This window comes from Capra hircus, chromosome 21, assembly GCF_001704415.2.
Source record: "Capra hircus breed San Clemente chromosome 21, ASM170441v1, whole genome shotgun sequence".
NCBI lineage: Eukaryota > Metazoa > Chordata > Mammalia > Artiodactyla > Bovidae > Capra > Capra hircus.
In genome coordinates this window covers 148,774-166,751 of record NC_030828.1, presented here as the reverse complement: position 1 = coordinate 166,751, position 17,978 = coordinate 148,774, and positions in this window count along the sequence as shown.

Sequence of the window (17,978 nt, the reverse complement as noted above, 5' to 3'; positions counted from 1 at the left end):
TCCTCATCTCAAGATGAGGGTCCATTTCCCTGCTTAGTCGGGAAAGGAATCCTGGCATTCCCTTCACACCTCAAGAGGAGGTGGTCTCAACTTGAAAGTCGAGAGGAACCCCAGGGGTCGTGCCACCATTCCAAAAGACGGCGATGTCCCAATCCACACCAGATACATCTGATTCTCCTGCACTGCCTCGACTGTCACCCCAAGTATCGACTCAAAACACGATTGCACGTGTGACAGCCCTGTGGCAATTTGAGGGAAAGCTGCAGATCACTATTTCAACTCAACAGGAAGCCTGATACTACTTTTACAGCTCGAGAGGAAAGTGGACTTGCATGTCTCCACTCGAGACGAGGACTTACTCCCCTGTTGAAACTCCATAGGAACTGCGGAATCGAAGTCAGCACTGGAGAGGAACCCTGAGGTTCTGGCCTCAGCTCCAGATGAGGACCTAGGACCCAGCACTGACTGTAGAGGTATCCCCAGAGACCCTCGCTACTCGCATGGAGACTGGACTATCCTGAGGCTAAACAAATGGGTCCATAAGGTCCCCGTCCTAACTCAAGGAGAACCCCAAGTTTCCTGCCACAGCTCGAGAGAAACCAGGAGATTCTCCCCTCAACGCAAGATGAGGCCCTTTTTCTGCTTCGGCAGCTCGAGAGAAATCCCAACTTCATTCTTGAGCCTTAAAAGGGTCCTTGACACCCTTGATGCAACTCAAGAAGTTCCCCAACATATCTGTCTCCACTCGAGAGGAACACCAAGTGTCCCGCCACAACTCAAAAGTGCCCCGTTTTTCCCTCCTCATCTCGAGATGAGGGTCCATTTCCCTGCTTCATTGGGAAAGGAATCCCAGCTTTCCATCGCACCACAAGAGGAGGCAGTCTCAACTTGAAAGCCGAGAGGAACTCCAGCAGTCGTGCCACCATTCCAATCCACTCCAGATAAACCTTATTCCCCTGCACTGAGTTAACTGTCATCCCGAGTATCAACTCAAAACACAATGGCACGTGTGACAGCGCTGTGGCACATCGAGAGAAAGCCTCAGATCCCTATGTCAACTCAACAGGAAGCCTGACACTATTGTTACAGCTCGAGAGGAAAGTGGACTTTCATGTCTCCACAAGAGACGAGGCCTGACTCCCCTTTTGAAACTGTCAGCGTCCAGCCCCAGTGGGTGCAGGGTAATTCGAAGGGGTGTAGGCACGGGGAGGAAAAGCTTACTTATTTAGAAATATAAAAAAGATTAGGAAGAAATAGTATAATAGGAAAATTAGTGGAGAAAAATAGGCTGAATAACCTGGTGTATGCAGAAACCTAATAAAACCTTGAGACAAGAGGTTTGCACCATCTACGTTAGGCCACCGGTGCCCGCTTAAATAGTGGAGGGTGCCCCTTCTTGGGCTCCATCTCGCATGGGTCTTAGAAGCCATGACAAGTAAGTAGAGATGACGAGCCTCCATGCCCCGAATGGAAATTTAGCCTGAAAAGGAGACGGAGGGAGAGGGAGAAAGAGAGAGAGAGAGATTCGACACGGGGGAAAGCAGTCTTTCCAGTGACTGGCCCATCCTTTATTGTTCAGGAACGCTTTTATATTTTTGGTTGTACATAGAGATCAGTGGATAATACAAAATTATGCAGAGTCAACAGCCCTGACTCCTATTGAGACCAGGCTTTCTCTCTACATACCTAGCTATATACACAAGTCTTAGGTGATTTACATCCTCTTCTGGCCAGGAGGCCAATTAACATTTTACGGCCCTTTTCTGATTAAGTGTCTGTCAACCAGGAAACGTAAAAAATGTTGTTCTTTCCAAAGTCTGATACTGCTTTCAGAAAGCACTAAATAAAGTTACATTCTTACATAGCAAGGGCAAAACAATTTATAACAATGAAAGAGGAGTACAGTGATTTATAACAAAGACAAAATTATTTAACTCAAAAGTCTAGTGTTGCTAACATCAAAACAACTACATTCCTTTTTGTATATCACAATTAAATTGGTTAATATCCTTCAGGTGCCTAAAAGATAAACAATATGGAGGCCTGACAACAAATATTAACTCAAAAATGAAGCCCTTCACCAAAATAATACTTAGCTCTAAAAAGCTCTATAACTTTAAGATGTTTTAAGCTTTGTGCCTCTCGCAGTTGGGGACTGTAAACAATCACAAGTTTTAAAAGTCCGGGCAGAACGGTCAGGTGAGTTAGAAAGCCATTCATGGGGTTTAAACCGAGACGTTCTTTTTATACACAGGAGACTGTTAACTGGAGTTCTGAGTAAACTCTTTCTAGAGAAAGGTGGTTGGGGATAGCCCCCTGTTATTCCAGAATAGTGGAAAGCACAGTACAATAAGGCAGGCAGACTCTGGTTTTTAGGGGAGATGTTCAGGAAAACCCAGGGGAAACTCCTGAAGCCAGATCATGTCTTTGTGTATGTCAGGCTTCCTTCCTCATGACCTTTGCCATGGGTGGAATTCCTCAGGCTGGCTCCCGGCAAAACTACAGAGGAACCCTGAGATCCATGTTAGCACTGGAGAGGAACACTAAGGTTTCAGCCTCACCTCCAGATGAGGATCTAGGACATGGCACCGATTGGAGAGAAATCCCGAGAGGCCCTCTCATCTCTCATGGAGTCTGGACTTTCCTCAGGAAACACGAGCATGTCCCTGAGACCCCATCGTGCTCGAGAGAAGCCCCAACGTTCCTGCCACAACTAGAGAAATACCAAGTGTTTCTCCACTCAACATGAGATGAGGCTCTTATTCTGTTTGTCATCTCAAGAGAAATCCTGCCTTCCCTCTTGAGCCTCGAAAGTTTCTTAACACTCATGATGCAACTCAATGAGTTCCCCGACATACCTGTATCCACTCAAAAGGAACACCGAGGGTCCAGCCACAACTCAAGAAGAGCCGTGGTTTTCCATCCTCATCACGAGATAAGGGTCCATTTACCTGCTTCGTTGGGAAAGATATCCCGGCATTCCTGTCCCAACTCAAGAGGAAGCGGTCTCAACTTGAAATTGAGAGGAACTCCAGGGGTTGTGCCAACTTTCCAAAAGACCCCGATGTCCCAATCCACTCCAGATACACTGGATTCCCCTGCACTGACTTGACTATAACCCTGAGTATTGACTCACAACATGATGGCATATGTGGCAGCCATATGGCACCTTGAAGGAAAGACACAGATCCCTATGTCAACTCAACAGGAAGTCTGACACTGTTGTAACAGCTTGAGAGGAAAGCGGGCTTGCATATCTCCATAAGAGACGAGGCCTGACTCCCCTGTTGAAACTCCATAGGAACCCTGAGATCCATGTCAGCACTGGAGAGGAATCCTGAGGTTCTGGCCTCACCTCCAGATGAAGACACTGAACCCGAAATCGACTGGAGAGGAATCTCGAGAGGCCCCTTGCAACTCACATGGAGACTGGACTATCCTGAGGCAACACGAGCAGGTCCCTGAGGTCCTTGTCATAACTCAAGAGGAACCCCAAGTTTCCTGATGCAACTCAAGAAAAACCAGGAGATTGTCCCCTCAAAGCGAGATGAGGCACTTTTCCACTGTGGTGTCTCGAGAGAAACCCCACCTTTCCTTGTGAGCCTCGAAGGGGTCCTTGAAACCCTTGATGCAACTCTAGAAGTTCCCTGACATACCATCTCCATTCGAGAGGAACACCAAGGGCTCAGCCACTACTCAACAAGAGCCCCGTTTTTCCTTCCTCATCTCGAGATGAGGGTCCATTTTTCTGCTTCATCGGGAATGGAATCCGTATGTTCCAGTCACACCTCAGAAGAGGCAGTCTCAAATTGAATGTCGAGAGGAACTCCAGGGGTCGTGCCACCATTCCCAAAGACCCCAATATCCCATTCCACTCCAGATGCACCTGATCCCCCTGCCCTGACTCGATTATCACCCCTAGTGTTGACTCACAACACGATGGCACGTGTGACAGCCTTGTGGTACCTCGAAAGAAAGCCACAGATCCCTATTTCAACTTGACAGGAAGCCTGACACTACTGTTACAGCTCAAGAAGAAAGCAGACTCGCATATCTCCACATGATATGATGCCTGACTCCCCTGTGGAAACGCCATAGGAACCCAAGATCCATGTCAGCACTGGAGAGGAACCCTGAGGTTGAGGCCTCAGTTGCAGATGAGGACCTAGGATCTGGCACCGACTGGAGAGTAATCCTGAGAAGCCCCTCGCAACTCACATGGAGACTGGCCTTTCCTGAGGCCACACGAGCGGGTCCCTGAGGTCCCCATTGTAACTGGAGAGGAATCCAAGTTTCCTGCTGCAACTCGAGAAAAACCAGGAGATTCTCCCCTCAACGCGAGACAAGGCCCTTTACAATGCGGTGTCTTGAGAGAAATCCCAGCTTCCCTCTTGAGCCTAGAAATGGTCCTGGACACCCTTGATGCAACTCAAGAAGTTCCCCAACATAACCGTCTACACTCGAGAAGAACAGCGAGGTTCCGGCCAAAACTCAAGAAGAGCCTCGTTTTTCCTTCCTCATCTTGAGATGAGGGTCCATTTTCCTTCTTCGTCTGGAAAGGAATCCCGGCATTCCCAGCTCATCTCAACAGGAGGCGGTCTCAACTTGAAAGTCGAAAGGAATTCCACTGGTTGTGCACCATTTCAAAAGACCCTGATGTCCCAATCCACTCCAGATACACCTGATTCTCCTACACTGACTCGACTGTCACCCCGTGTATTTACTCAAAACATGATGGCAATTGTGACAGCCCTGTGGCACCTTGAGAGAAAGCCACAGATCCATATGTCAACTTGTCAAGAATCCTGACACTACTATTACACCTCTAGAGGAAAGCGGACTTGCATGTCTCCACACGAGACGAGGCCTGAGTCCCTTGTTGAAACTCCATAGGAACACCGATATCCCTGTCAGTACAGGAGAGGAAACCTAAGGTTTTGGCCTCCACTCCAGGTGAGGACCTAGAACCCGTACCGACTGGAGAGGAATCCAGAGAGGCCCCTCACAACTCGCATGGAGACTGGACTTTCCTGAAGCAATACAAGCGGGTCCCTGAAGTCCCCATCGTAATTTGAGAGAACCCTAAGTTTCCTGCCGCAACTCGATAAAAACCAGGCGATTTTGCCCTCAACGTGAGATGAGGCCCTTTTCGACTGCAGCATCTGGAGAGAAAACCCACCTTCCCTCTTGAGCCTCGAAAGGGTCCTTGAAACGCTTGATGTAACTCAAGCAGTCCCCAACATATCCATATCCATGCGAGAGGAACACCGAGGGTCTCTCCTAAACTCAAAAAGAGCCCCTTATTTCCCTCATCATCTCAAGATGAGGGTGCATTTCCCTGCTTTGTCGGGAAAGGAATCCTGGTGTTCCTGTCCCACCTCAAGATGAGGCGATCTCCAATAGAAAGTTGAGCGGAACACCAAGGGTCGTGCCACAATTCCAAAAGACCTTGATGTCCCAATCCACTCCAGATACACCTGAATCCCCTGCACAGACTCGACATTCACCCCTAGAATCGACTCAAAACATGATGGCACACGTGACAGCCCTGTGGCCCCTCGGGAGACAGCCAGATTCCTAACACAACTCGAGAGGAAGCCTGACACTACTGTTACAGCTCGAGAGGAAAGTGGACTTGCATGCCTCCACAGAAGACCAGGCCTGACTCCCCTGTGGAAACTCCACAACAACTGTGCGATCCATGTCAAAACTGGAGAGGAATTCTTATGGCCCGAGCTCCAGATGAGAACCTAGGACCCGGCACCGACTGGAGAGGTGCCCTGAGAGGCCCCTCGCAATTAGCATGGAGAGTGGACTTTCCTTAGGCAACACGAGCGGGTCCCCATCTTAACTTGAGAAGAACCTCGAGTTTCCTGTGGCAACTTGGGAAAAACCAGGAGATTCTCCCCTCAATGTAAGATGAGACCCTTTTCCACTGCAACATCTCGAGAGAAATCCCACCTTCCCTCTTGCTGCTCGAAAGGGTCATTGACACCCTTGATGCAACTCAAGAAGTTCCCCGACATTACCGTCTCTACTCGAGAGGAACAATGAAGGTCCCTGCACAACTCAAGAAGAGTCCCGTTTTTGCCTCCTCATCTCGAGTTGAGGGTCCTTTTCCCTGCTTCGTCGAGAAAGGAATCCTGGCATTCCCATCACATCTCAAGGGCAGACGGTCTCAACTTGAAAGTCGAGAGGAACTCCAGGGGTCCTGCCACCATTCCAAAAGACCCCGATGTCCCAATCCACTGAGATACACCTTATTCCCCTGCACTGACTCAATGGTCAGCCCAAGAATTGACTCACAACACGATGGCATGTGTGACAGCCTGCCAGGATCCAGCGTGAGGAATTCCACCTGTGACCAAGGTAATGAGGAAGGAAGTCTGACATACCCAAAGGCATGATCTGGCTTCAGAGGTTCCCCTTGGATTTTCCTGAGCATCTACCCCCCAAAACCATAGTCTGCCTGCCTTATTGTACTCTGCTTTCCACTCTTCTGACATTAACAGGGGCTGTCCCCCCACTACCTTTCTCTGGAAAATGTTAACTTAGAGCTCCAACCAGTCTCCTGCATATGAAAAGAATGTTTCAGCTCAAATCCCTCTGATGGTTCTCTAACTTACCTGATAGATTCCACTGGACTTTTACAACTTGTGATTTTTTACAGCCCCCCAACCGTGAGAGGCATGAAGCTTAAAGCATCTTAAAGATACAAAGCCTTTTCCAAAAAGCTAAAAATTATATTGGTGATGGGTTTCACTCTTGAGTCCATGACTGCTGCCAGGCCTCCATATTCTTTATCTTTTAGGCACCTGAAGTATATTAATCAATGTAATTGGGATATACGAAAAGGAATATAGTAGTTTTGATGTTAGCAACACTAAACGTTTGAGTTAATTAATTTTCTCTTTGTTATAAATCACTGTACTCCTCTTTCTTTGTTATAAATTGTTGTGCCCTTGCTGTGTAAGAATGTAACTTTATTTAGTGCTTTCTGAGAGTGGCACCAGGCTGTGGGAAGAACAACACTTATAAGGTTTTCTTGTTGACAGACCTTTAGCAGAAAATGGCCATAAAATTTTAATTGGCCCTCTGGCCAGAAGATGATGTAAATCACCTAAGACTTGTGTATACAGTTAAGTATGCAGAGAGAAGGCCTGGTCTTGATAAGAGCTGCATAATTTTGTATTATCCATTGATCTCTATGTACAACCAAAGGTTTAAAAAGATTTTCCAGACAATAATGGATGGACCAGTTTCTCAGACCAGCTTCTCGAACTGGTTTCTTGGAAATCTGGCTACCGCCGTATCGACTTCCTCTCTCTCTCTTTCTCCCTCTCCCTTCCTCTCCTTCTCAGGCAGAATTCCCATCTACAGCATGGAGGCTCACGATTTCTACTTACTTGCAGTGTACTCAAAGACCCACGTGAGAGAGAGCCCAAGGCAGGGCACCTTCTGCTATTCAAGTGGGCGCCAGTGGCCTAATGTAGATGATGTAAACCTCTTATCTCGAGGTTTTATTAGTTTTCCACGCATACCAAGTTATTTAGCCTCTTTTCTTCATTAGATTTTCCTACTACACTATTTTTTCTAATCTCTCTTATATTTCTAATTAAATAGTCCTTTCCCAGACTTCAACTCCATCCCTGCTTCAAATTCCCTGGATCCAATGGGCCTGGACCCCAGCAACAAGCTCTGCAGTACCTCGAGAGAAAGCCACAGATCCCTATGTCAACTAGACAGGAAGTCTGACTCTATTGTTACAGCTCAGGTAGAAAACGGACTTGCATGTCTCCACATGAGACGATGCCTGACTCCCCTGTGGAAACTCCATAGGAACCCCGAGATCCATGTCAGAAATGGAGAGGAACTCCAGATGAGGGCCTAGGACCTGGCAATGAGTAGAGAGGAATCCTGAGAGGCCCCTTGCAACTCACATGGAGATTGAACTTTCCAGAGGCCACACGACTGGGTCCATAAGGTCCCCATCTTAACTTGAGAGGAACCCCAAGTTTCCTGCCACAACTCAAGAAAAACCAGGAGATTCTCCCCTCAACGGGAGATGAGGACCTTTTCTGCTGCGGTGTCTGGAGAGAAATCCCACCTTCCCTCTTGGGCCTCAAAAGGGTCTTTGACACCCTTGATGCTACTCAAAAAGTTACCCGAAATACTCGTCTTCTCTAGAGAGTAACACCAAAGGTCCCGCCACAAAAAAAGAAGAGCCGCGTTTTTGTCACCTCATCTCGAGATGAGGGTCTATTTTTTAGCTTCATCAGGAACGGAATACCGGCATTCCCGTCGCACCTCAATAAGGGGGGGGGGGTCTCAACTTGAATGACGATTAACTCCAGGGGTTGTGCCACCATTCCAAAAGACCAAGATGTCCCAGTCCACGTCAGATACACCTGATTCCCCTGTACTGACTCGATTGTCATCACGAGTATCGACTCAAAACTTGATGGCATGTGTGACAGCCCTGTGGCACATTGAGAGAAAGCCACAGATACCTATATCAACTCGACAGGAAGCCTGACACTACTGTTACAGTTTGAGAGGAAAGCAGACTTGCATGTCTCCACAGGAGACAAGGCCTGACTCTCCTGTGGAAACTCCATAGGAACCCTGAGAACCATGTCAGAACTAGAGAGGAACCCTGAGGATCCAGGCTCAGCTCCAGATGAGGACCTAGGACCTGGCACCAAATGGAAAGGAATCCTGAGAGGACCCTCACTACTCGCATGGAGACCTGACTTTCCTGAGGCAATGTGAGTGGTTCCCTGAGTTCCCCTATGTAACTCGAGAGGAACCCCATCTTTCCTGCTGCAACTTGAGGAAAACTAGTAGATTCTCCCCCGAACGCAAGATGAGGCTCTTTTCCTCTGTGGCATCTTGAGAAAAATCCCACCTTCCCTCTTGAGCCGCGAAAGTGTCATTGAAACCCTTGATGCAACTCAAGAAGTTCCCCAACATACCCGTTTCCACTCGAGAGGAACACGGAGTGTCCTGCAGTAACTCAAGAAGAGCCCGATTTTGGCTCCTCATCTCGAAATTAGGGTCCTTTTCCCTGATTCGTCGGGAAAGGAATGCAGGTGTTCCCGTCGCACCTCAAGAGGAGGCGGTATCAACTTGAAAGTCGAGAGGAAATCCAGGGGTCGTGCCACCATTTCAAAAGACCCCGAAGTCCCAATACACTTCAGGTACACCTGATTCCCCTGCACTGACTTAACAGTCACCCCGAGTCGATACTCACAACACGATGGCACGTGTGATATCCCAGTGGCACCTCGAGAGTAAGCCACAGATCCCTATGTCAACTCGACAGGACGCCTGACACTAGTGTTACAGCTAGAGATGAAAGCGGCTTTGCATGTCTCCACACGAGACGAGGTCTGACTCCCCTGTGGAAACTTGACAGAAACCCCGAGATCCATGTCAGCACTGGATAGGAAACCTGAGGTTCTGGCCTCAGCTCCAGATGAGGACATAGGACCCAACACTGACTGGAGAGGAATCCTGAGAGGCCCCTCACAACTCTCATGGAGACTGGACTCTCCTGAAGCTACACGAGCAGCTCCCTGAGATCCCCAAAGTAACTCGATAGGAACCCCAAATTTCCTGCCACAGCTCGTGAAAAACCAGATTATCCACTCAACGCGAGATGAGTCCCTTTTCCACTGTGGAATCTCGAGAGAAATCCCACATTGCTCTTCAGCCTCAAAAGGGTCCTTGACACCCTTGAGTCAACTCAAGAAGTTCCCCGACATACCCATCTCCACTCAAGAGGAACACCGAGGATCCCACCACAACTCAAAAAGAGCCCCATTTTTCCCTCCTCATCTCACAATGAGGGTCCATTTCCCTGCTTTGTCGGGAAAAGAATCCCGACGTTTCGTGGCAACTCAAGAGGAGGTGGTCTCCATTTGAAAGTCGAGAGTAACTCCAGGGGTCTTCTCACCATTCCAAAAGACCCTGATGTCCCACTCCATTCCAAATAAACCTGATTCCCCTGCACTGACTCAACTGTCACCCCAAGTATAGACTCAAAACACCATGACCGGTGTGAAAGCCCTGTGGCACCTCGAGAGAAAGTCACAGATCCCTATGTCAACTCGACAGGAAGCCTGACACTCCTGTTAAAGCTCGAGAGGAATGCAGACTTGCATGTATCCACATGAGATAAGGCCTAACTCCTCTAGGAACCCAGAGATCCATGTAAGCACTGGAGAGGAAACCTGAGGTTCCAGCCTAATCTCCAGATGAGGACCTAGGACCCAGCACCTAATGGAGAGGAATCCCAAGAGGCCCCTGGCAACTCACGTGGATAATTGACTTTCCTGAGGCAACACAAGCGGATTCCTGAGGTCCCCGTCATAACTCGAGAGGAACCCCAAGTTTGATGCCGTATCTCTAGAGAAACCAGGAGATTATCCCCTCAATGCGAGATGAGGCCCTTTTCTGCTGCAGTGTCTCGAGAGAAATCCCACCTTTCTTCTTTAGCCTCGAAATGATCCTTGACACCCTTGAAGCATCTCAAGAAGTTCCCTTAAATACCCATCTCCATTCAGGAGGAATACCGAATGTCCCGCCACAACTCAAGAAGAGCCTTGTTTTTCCCTCCTCATCTCGAGCCTTTTGAACAGTTAAAAAATCATTAGAATAAAACTGGTTAAGGGTTTCATTGTTGAGCCAATACTTGCTGCCAAGTTTTCATATCCTTTATTTGTTGTGTATCTGGGAGTGCATTAATTAATATAGTTAGTATGTAGAAAAAACAAGTAGCAATATTAGATCTTTGAGTTAAGTACTTTCTTTGTTGTAACCCACTGCACCTTTGTTCTAAAAGGATGTAACTTTATTTAGTACTCTGAGGGTGATGCAGATTAAAGAAAAACATTTCAAGGGAAAATGAGTTTTTTGGTTGATTAACATTTATCACGGAAAAATACCATAAAATGTTAACTTGCCTCCTGGCCAGAAGATAATGTAAATCACCTGAGACCTTTTGTATTCGGAAAGGTATGCAGAAAGAAAGCCTGATATCGATAAGGACAGGACTGCTGACCCTTCATGACTCTGCATCTTCCGTTATATAAAACTAAGGGTATATAAGAACCTTTTGAAAATAAAGTTATGGGGTTTTTGCACAAGCTTGACCTCCCTCATGTCAATTCTTTCTCTCTTCTCTCTTTAACTCCCTCTTGTGTTCAGGCTGATCCCTTGGAAGACAGAGGCTCTATCCGTTCACTTTTCTGCCCGGGGTTCTTTTTTTTTAATTATTATTATTATTTTAATTTTTATTTTTACTTTATTTTACTTTACAATACTGCATTGGTTTTGCCATACATTGACATGAATCCACCACGGGTGTACATGCGTTCCCAAACATGAACCCCCCTCCCACCTCCCTCTCCATAACATCTCTCTGGGTCATCACCGTGCACCAGCCCCAAGCATGCTGTATCGTGCATTGGACATAGACTGGCGATTCGATTCTTACATAATAGTATACATGTTTCAATGCCATTCTCCCAAATCATCCCACCCTCTCCCTCTCCCTCTGAGAACAAAAGTCTGTTATAGACATCTGTGTCTTTTTTGCTGTCTTGCATACAGGGTCGTCATTGCCATCTTTCTAAATTCCATATATATGTGTTAGTATACTGTATTGGTGTTTTTCTCTCTGACTTACTTCACTCGTTATAATCGGCTCCAGTTTCATCCATCTCATCAGAACTGATTCAAATGTATTCTTTTTAACAGCTGAGTAATACTCCATTGTGTATATGTACCACAGCTTTCTTATCCATTCATCTGCTGATGGACATCTGGGTTGTTTCCATGTCCTGGCTATTATCAACAGTGCTGCGATGAACAGTGGGGTACATGTGTCCCTTTCAATTCTGGTTTCCTCAGTGTGTATGCCCAGAAGTGGGATTGCTGGGTCATAAGGCAGTACTTTTTGCAATTTTTAAAGGAATCTCCACACAGTTCTCCATAGTGGCTGTACTAGTTTGCATTCCCACCAACATTGTAGGAGGGTTCCCTTTTCTCCACACCCTCTCCAGCATTTATTGCTTGCAGATTTTTGGATTGCAGACATTCTGACTGATGTGAAATGGTACCTCATTGTGGTTTTGATTTGCATTTCTCTAATAATGGGTGATGTTGAGCATCTTTTCATGTGTTTGTTAGCCATCCGTATGTCTTCTTTGGAGAAATGTCTATTTAGTTCTTTGGCCCATTTTTTGATTGGGTCGTTTATTTTTCTGGAATTGAGCTGCATAAGTTGCTTGTATTTTTTTTTTTTTTTGTGGTTTGAATCTTTTTACTTTACAACTGCTGCTTCTTGCAGCTGCTTTACATCTTTTGCACAACAATCTACAGGGCAAGTTGCCAAACACCATAATTCAGCGACTATACAGTGCGCAGGCATGGGGTGAGATAACCTTTACCTTAACTTATTTACTGCAGCTAAGACTTTTTTGGGAACTTCCTTATCAACTTAGAATCCATTTTGTCCTTGGGTCTGTTCCTTTTGAGGAATCAGAAACATCCTTGTGTGTAAGAAATGTTCTTTTCCCAAGGGAACAGAGGATTCTTGACTGAATATCTCATTTGCAAGAATGTTTAGCCCTGGTTGAGAGTCTCGATTGCAAGCACTTCTCAACCTACCTTATACCTCGTTCCCTACATCTTTCTTTACTTGAAGGTGCTGACTAAGCACTTGAATACTCAAAGCTGCTTCTTTCAATTGTTAGCAACAATTAACAAAGTATTCACAAAGGATGTTAACAATGTAGATACCTGCCCTAAAGGACTGAGGTTATCTAATCCTTCTTGAAGACTCTTCAGTATATCAGAACCAAGAATATCAGGCAGCGTCTTACTAAAAGTTGACAATATAGTTTGTTCCAATTCCATAATTTCAGCAGTTAAATTCTGGTGTCCCACTAAAGATCTTTTCACTTTTTCCCAACTCTCACTCATATTAAAGGGAACAGGGGTTACACATAGGTGAGATGAGTTCCAATCACATTTTAACATACTCCTTGTAGCTAACACAGTCACTTGATCTCCTAACCAGGAAACAGTGTGTTGTAAATTCAATACATCAGTAGCCAATTGAGAGTCCAAATCATGCTGTTGTTGCTACAATAAATGAGCATCCTTATGCCACTCCCTGACAAAATCAGTAGTCTGTATGCCCTGATGCAAAGCAAGACCTGCTACAGTTGCTGTTGCTGTTACTGAAGCCACAGTGAGAAATGATGCGATGATGATGCCAAGCATTCTTCGGGATCGATGGAGAAGAGTGTGCACAGCGTTCACAAGAGGAGGGACAGCAAAAGAGCCCGACCACGTCCGAGTGAGATTCCCAGGCAACCAGAGTCCAGCCCGTGCTTTCACAGTGACCGAAGAGTGATTACTGGAATGGACCATCTTGTCTTCAACATTTTCCCACCAGGAACGGTTTATACGTTGAGTCAAGTTACAATCAGAACATTTTGAGATTAGTTGTTTGTCAGTTGCTTCATTTGCTATTATTTTCTCCCATTCAGAAGGCTATCTTTTCACCTTGCTTATATTTTCCTTTGTTGTGCAGAAGCTTTTAATTTTAATTAGATCCCATTTGTTTATTTTTGCTCTTATTTCCAGAATTCTGGGAGGTGGATCATAGAGGATCCTGCTGTGATTTATGACGGAGAGTTTTGCCTATGTTCTCCTCGAGGTGTTTTATAGTTTCTGGTCTTACATTTAGATGGTTAATCCATTTTGAGTTTATTTTCATGTGTGGTGTTAGAAAGTGATCTAGTATCATTCTTTTACATGCGGTTGACCAGTTTTCCCAGCACCACTTGTTAAAGAGATTGTCTTTACTCCATTGTATATTCTTGCCTCCTTTGTCAAAGATAAGGTGTCCATATGTGTGTGGATTCATCTCTGGGCTTTCTATTTTGTTCCATTGATCTATATTTCTGTCTTTGTGCCAGTACCATACTGTCTTGATGACTGTGGCTTTATAGTAGAGCCTGAAGTCAGGTAAGTTGATTCCTCCAGTTCCATTCTTCTTTCTCAAGATTGCTTTGGCTATTCGAGGTTTTTTGTATTTCCATACAAATCTTGAAATTATTTGTCTAGTTCTGTGAAAAATATCGCTGGTAGCTTGATAGGGATTGCATTGAATTTGTAAATTTCTTTGGGTAGCATACTCATTTTCACTATATTGATTTCTCCAATCCATGAACATGGTATATTTCTCCATCTATTAGTGTCCTCTTTGATGTATTTCATCAGTGTTTTATAGTTTTCTATATATAGGTCTTTAGTTTCTTTAGGTAGATATATTCCTAAGTATTTTATTCTTTTCGTGGCAATGGTGAATGCAATTGTTTCCTTAATTTCTTTTTCTACTTTCTCATTATTAATGTATAGGAATGCAAGGGATTTCTGAGTGTTTATTTTATATCTTGCAACTTGACTATATTCATTGATTAGCTCTAGTAATTTTCTGGTGGAGTCTTTAGGGTTTTCTATGTAAGGATCATGTCATCTGCAAACAGTGAGGGTTTTACTTCTTTTCCTGTTTGGATTCCTTTCATTTCTTTTTCTGCTCTAATTGCTGTGGCCAAAACTTCCAGAACTATGTTGAATAGTAGCCATGAAAGTGGGCATCCTTATCTTGTTCTTAACTTTAGGGGAAATGCTTTCAGTTTTTCACCATTGAGGATAATGTTTGCTGTGGGTTTGTCATATATAGCTCTTATTGTGTTGAGGTATGTTCCTTCTATTCCTGCTTTCTGGAGAGTTTTTATCATAAATGGATGTTGAATTATGTCAAAGGCCTTCTCTGCACCTATTGAGATAATCATATGGCTTTTATTTTCAATTTGTTAAGGTGGAGAATTACATTGATTGATTTGCAGATATTGAAGAATCCATGCATCATGGGATAAAGCCCACTTGGTCATGGTGTATGATCTTTTTAATGTGTTGTTGGATTCTGTTTGCTAGAATTTTGTTGAGGATTTTTGCATCTATGTTCATCAGTGATATTGGCCGGTAGTTTTCTTTTCTTTTCTTTTCTCTCTTTTTTTTTTTTTTTGTGGCATCTTTGTCAGGTTTTGGTATTAGGGTGATGGTGGGCTCATAGAATGAGTTTGGAAGTTTACCTTCCCCTGCAATTTTCTTGAAGATTTTGAGTAGGATAGGTGTAAGCTCTTCTCGAAATTTTTGGTAGAATTCAGCTGTGAAGCCATCAGGTCCTGGGCTTTTGTTTGCTGGAAGATTTCTGATTACAGTTTCAATTTCCGTGCTTGTGATGGGTCTGTTAAGATTTTCTATTTCTTCCTGGTTCAGTTTTGGAAAGTTGTACTTTTCTAAGGATTTGTCCATTTCTTCCACGTTGTCCATTTTATTGGCATATAATTGCTGATAGTAGTCTCTTATGATCCTTTGTATTTCTGTATTGTCTGTTGTGATCTCTCCATTTTCATTTCTAATTTTATTGATTTGATTTTTCTTTGTTTCTTGATGAGTCTGGCTAATGGTTTGTCAATTTTATTTATCCTTTCAAAGAACCAGCTTTTGGCTTTGTTGATTTTTGCTATGGTCTCTTTTGTTTCTTTTGCATTTATTTCTGCCCTAATTTTTAAGATTTCTTTCCTTCTACTAACTCTGGAGTTCTCCATTTCTTCCTTTTCTAGTTGCTTTATGTGTAGAGTTAGGTTATTTATTTGACTTTTTTCTTGTTTCTTGAGGTATGTCTGCGTTGCTATGAACTTTCCTCTTAGCACTGCTTTTGCCTGGGCTTCTAAGGCCCACGAAAGAGGGAGTCCAAGGCAGGGGCAACCTCCGCTATTCAAGTGGGCGCCTGTGGCCTACGAGAACAGAGCAAGTCTCTCGTCTTGAGATTTTATTAGCTATTTGTGTAAACCAAAGAATATCAGCCTCTTTTTCTCTAATCTCCTAACTGCTGTCTTACTCCCTCTATAACTCTAAGTCTATAAATCTATATCTATATACCTCTCTGGCCTAGCCGTCCATGCTTCGGATACCAAGGAACCAACTGGGGCTGGACCCCAGTAGCAAGACACCTGAGTTGCTCTCGAGTTTCAAGTTGAGACCGGCTCCTGTTGAGGTGTGACGGAACGCGGGGATATCTTTCCAAATGAATCAGGGAAATGAACAATTATCTCAAGATGAGGAGAGAAAAATGGGGCTCTTCTTGAGTTGTGGCAGGACCCTTGGTGTTCCTCTCAAGTGGAGACGATTATGTCGGGGAACTCCTTGAGTGGCATCAATGGTGTCAAGGACCATTCCGAGGGTCAAGAGGGAAAGTGGGATTTCTCTCGAGATGCCGCAGTGGAAAAGGGTCTCATCTCATGTTGAGGGGTGAATCTCTTGGATTTTCTTGAGTTGCAGCGGGAAACGGGGTTCCTCTTGAGTTGCAACTGGAACCTGAGGGACACACTCTTGTGGCCTCAAGAAAGTCCAGTCTCCATGCGAGTTGCGAGGGACCTCTCGAGATTCCTCTCCTGTCGGTGCCGGGTCCTAGGTCCTCATCTGGAGTTGAGTCCAGAACCTGAGGTTTCCTCTCCAGTGCTGACATGGATCTCGGGGTTCCTATGGAGTCTCCACAGGGAAGTCAGGCCTCATCTTGTGAGGAGACATGCTAGTCCGCTTTCCTCTAGAGCTGTAAAAATATTGTCAGGTTTCCTGTCGAGTTGACATAGGGATCTGTGGCTTTCTCTTGAAGTGCCACAGGGCTGTCACCTATGCCATCGTGTTTTGAGTCGATCCTAGGGGTAACAGTCGAGTCAGTGCAGGGGAATCAGGTGTATCTGGAGAGGATTGGGACCTCGGGGTCTTTTTTAGTTGTGGCACAACCCCTGGTGTTCCTCTTTAGTTTCACATTGAGACTGCCTTCTCTTGAGTTGCGATGGGAATGCTGGGATACCTTTCCTGATGAAGCAGGGAAATGGACCCTTACTGGCATCCAGCCCCGGTTGAATCCAGGGTATCCAAAACGTGGATGGTGAGGCTACAGAGATATATATATATAGAGAGAGAGATAAGGAAATAAATTTCAGTTTATAGAATAGAGGAGAGAACAGAGACTGATATTCCTTGGTTTACACAGAAAGCCAATAAAGTCCCAAGACAAGAGACCTACACCATTTACGTAGGCCACCAGCCGCCACTTGAATAGCAGAGGGTGCCCCACTTTGTGCTCCATCTCTCGTGGGTCTTATAAGCCCAGGAACACGGAGGAACTCTGCACCCCAAGGGATCAGCCTGCAAAGAAAGTAAAGATAGAAAGAATGTACAACACAGGGAAGTCAAGCTTGTGCAAAACCCTTAGCTTTATTTGCAAAAGGAGCTTGTATATCCTAAGTTTTACATAATGGAAGATGCAGACTCATGCAGGGGCAGCAGTTCTGACCCTTATCAATACCAGGCTTTCTTTCTGTATACTTTTCCGTATTTACATTTACATTATCTTCTGGCCAAGAGGCCTGTTAACATTTTATGTCCCTTTTCCTTGATGAATGTTAATCAACCAAAAACCACATTTTCCCTTGAAGTGTATTATCTTTAATCTGCATCACCCTCAAAGTACTAAATAAAGTTAAGTTACATTCATATAGAACAAAGATGCAGTTGGTTAAAACAAAGTACTTAACTCAAAGATCTAATGCTGCTGATGCCGGGGCTATTAACTGGTTTTTTCTCTATACCAACCATATCAACAAATAAAAGATATGAGAACTTGGCAGCAAGTATTGGCTCAACAATGAAACCCTTAACCAGTTCCATTCTAATCATTTTTAACTCCTCAATAGGCTCTACATTCCTACAATGTTTTAAGCCTCCTGTGCCTCTTGCGGTTTGGAGGCTGTAAACAATCACATGCTTAGTTGAAAAAGTCCGGATAAACCTGTCAGGCAAGTTAGAAAGCTCAGAGGGGTTTGAAT